Raw genomic sequence first — 3327 nt, 5'->3', positions numbered from 1 at the left:
ATCTCTTGACCTCGTGATCCACCCGCCTCGGCCTCCCAAAGTGCTGGGATTACAGGCTTGAGCCACCGCGCCCGGCCTGGACTTAGTTTTCTTAAAAACCAACCACAACAAAGAGTTGGGATTGGGCAAGGGCACGAGGCAGAGGGTGCAGCTGGTGTAGGGGCAGAGGAACTGTGTGGGGAGTGGGCAGGACTACCCACAGGACTCGGCAGGGAACTTGATGTCACTAAGGCCTTCAAAAGGCAGCAGTGACTACCCGATCCCAACTACAATTTGCAGCCAACACATCTAGAAATTTGAAATTTATATCTGTTCTGTCTCTCTCTTCCCAAAGGAGCGTGCACCGGCACAAGCCCTGGCAGGGACACATGAGCACCCAAGACACAAGCTCAAACTCTGGGCTCTGTCTGACTGTGGCAGCCGGAGTATGGGATGGATTCAGAGACAAATCGGGTCTTAGGGTGCAGGAAAAACCATCAAGGGCAAAGGCAGTAGCGCCGCTGTCCCTCACTGTCTGTGTTCAGGCTGACCTGGGGCTGAGTAAAAGGCTAGCTCAGCTGGTCTGGGATGTCCACACACTCCGCATTCCAAAGAAAGGTCTGGCCCTAGCCCGGTTCCTTGTTTTTGGAATATCCTGCCTGATCAGACTCTCCTTGTTTACGTAAGCCTAAGCTTAGGCCAGGCTGACAATGTGATATATGATGGTGGCCTTGGGCTTCACATTATTAGCTTGACCTCTAGGGGGGGGTTGGAGACTATACTCAGTCATGCCTATGTGACAGACCCAGTAAAAACTCTGGACACCCAGGGTTACGTGAGCGTTGGCAATACTCTGTATGTGTTGCCACATACTGCTTGGAGAAGTAAGTGTTGTCCACATGACTCCATGGGGAGAGGACAACTGGAAGCTTGTGCCTGGATTCCCCTGGATGCTGCCCTATGCACTTTTTTCATTTGATGGTTTTAATTTGCATCCTTTCATTGTAGGGAACCATCACCATAAGTATAACAGTTCTACGCATCCTTCCAGCGAATCACTGAAGTTGAGGGTGGTCTTGGGAACTCCAAACACCTCCCTACAACACTTCCCACTCTGAGAACAACACCTCAGAGGCAGAAAGCCATATAGCAGACACCTGCTCAGCTTCTCACAGCGTGTTTCCTGGTCAGCAAAGCAAGGCCCCTTGGGACAACATGGCGGCCGTGAGTGGGTGTGCCCAGGAAGGAGTAGCAGATACAGCCACACACTCAAACAACCAGCCCATCCTCAGAAGGTGCCCTGTTACAGCCAACAGGCCAGCAAGTTGGCCTGGGATCAATGGTCTAATTCTTTTTTTTTTTTTTTTTTTTTTAGACAGGCTCAAACTTTGTCACCCAGGCTGGAATACAGTGGCACGATCTCAGCTTATTGCCGCCTTGAAACCTCAGCCTCCTGAGTAGCTGGAACTACAGGCGTGCACCACCACACCCAGCTAATTTTTGTATTTTTTGTAGAGCCAGGGTTTTACCACATTGCCCAGGCTGATCTCGAACTCCTGGGTTCAAGGGATTCACCTGCCTTGGCCTCCCCAAGTGCTAGGATTACAAGCATGAGCTACTTACTGTGCCTGGCCATCAGTGGTCTAATTCAATCATTGATAGTTTACTAAAAATTAATTAAAAATAAATCCAGAACAGACTTAGTGGTGAAGCTGTGGTTCAATGCCATTTCTCTACCAGACTCCCACCTGCAAGACACAGCCTGACATGCACAGGGATGCATTTCCTTGTCACAGGACAGGCATTGCAATCGAGGCACACAGCTCAATGCATTCTTTCCATCCCACTCTCTCCTCCCATTTCAGGCAATCTTCTGTTCCCTCCCTCCTCCCTTTCCTTCCCTAGGTCACTTATTCATTTGGTAACTATTTTAGGGGCGCCAATTACGCTTAAGGACATTGTGCTGAGAAGCAAGGGGGTAGAAAGTTGAGCAAGAGATGGGCAAGAGACTGCTCCTCTTCCACTGCTGACATTTACAAATTAGAGAAATTACTTAATCTAGCAGCTGCCTGTCCCCATCCATCAGCTTTTGCTAAGAACTCTAGCTGCATCAGCATCACCACAGACTGCCTCAGAGGGGTGGCTCTGGTCCGTAGGGCCCCTCATTTGGAGTGGGCTGCTCCAAGACCAGCATCCCTGAGAATGAGGGTACCACCTTGTGGCAATGTGTCTACTCTCAGTTCCCGGGACATCTTGATGTCCTGGGATAGGAGGGGGTCCTCCTCTCTCCCACCTCTGAACTGAATGCCCAGTGTGGGTGTGTTGTAAGCTGGAAGGACAGAGATGGGTGGGCCCCTTCATGAGATGGTGTAGAGGATGTGCTGGTGGTGGCTGCTGAGTGCAACATGTTTGAGCGCTGCCAAATTCTGCCTCTTTCCATTGACATTACTGTGCCAGCTGTTCAAACCCTAGTCTACCGTTTGTTGCTGGACTCCCCTGAACTGAGATCTCAGGCCCCAGAAAACTTCAATGGAGTAAATTCAGCTACAAGAGGGGAAGCGGAGGGTCCAGGGCAGGTGGGTCTCCTTCACTGGAGTGGTGAAAGAATGTAAGAATGTACAAAAACCGCATCCAAGTAGGATGCAAATAGACTCAACAACCTCAATACCTCCGTTCAACTAAGTGAGTTGAACCTGTGTTTTGATTCAGCAGTTTAGAAACACATTTCTTATAGGAACTAGATTTGGACATTCCAGACCTCTTTCCAGCATATGCTCACTTCTATTTATGCAGCCAGTCCCCTAGTTCCTATCATTAGGGGAGTGGTTGCATAAATAGAAGTCATTTGTTCAAAGGAATACAACACAGCCATAAAGAAAGCCCAGCTCATTACATATTAGTGTGGAACAACCTCCATCCAATTAAGCACATGCAGACCAGAATGTACAGAACACTTATAAAAAATAAACCCTGTCTTTATCCACAACGTTATCTTCCCAAGACACTGAAGGAGGGAAGGTGACTGGCTGCCTTAGGGGTAGAGGGAGGATAGTGAGGGAAGTGGGGGAAGGCTACCCTGTTTTGCATTTTTTGAAGTTTAAACCATGTGATTAGAACATCTCTTCCTAATAATTAAACCTTAGGAAAATAAAAGAAGAAATCATGCTTACCAGGCCGGGCGCGGTGGCTCAAGCCTGTAATCCCAGCACTTTGGGAGGCCGAGGCGGGTGGATCACGTGGTCAAGAGATCGAGACCATCCTGGTCAACATGGTGAAACCCCGTCTCTACTAAAAATACAAAAAATCAGCTGGGCCTGATGGCACGTGCCTGTAATCCCAGCTACTCAG

At 49.0% G+C, this 3327-nt stretch overlaps 1 protein-coding gene across 1 annotated transcript in view; it reads right to left on the bottom strand.

Annotated features, from left to right (window-relative positions):
- Window positions 1–3327, bottom strand: part of SNAP29 (synaptosome associated protein 29) — a 27411-nt gene that overhangs the window by 19930 nt on the left and 4154 nt on the right. The gene's annotated exons all lie outside the window — the stretch shown is intronic.

The sequence above is a fragment of the Cebus imitator genome, unplaced genomic scaffold (genome assembly GCF_001604975.1).
Source record: "Cebus imitator isolate Cc_AM_T3 unplaced genomic scaffold, Cebus_imitator-1.0 Scaffold690, whole genome shotgun sequence".
Taxonomy (NCBI): domain Eukaryota; kingdom Metazoa; phylum Chordata; class Mammalia; order Primates; family Cebidae; genus Cebus; species Cebus imitator.
This window is presented reverse-complemented; position numbering and strand designations above follow the sequence as displayed.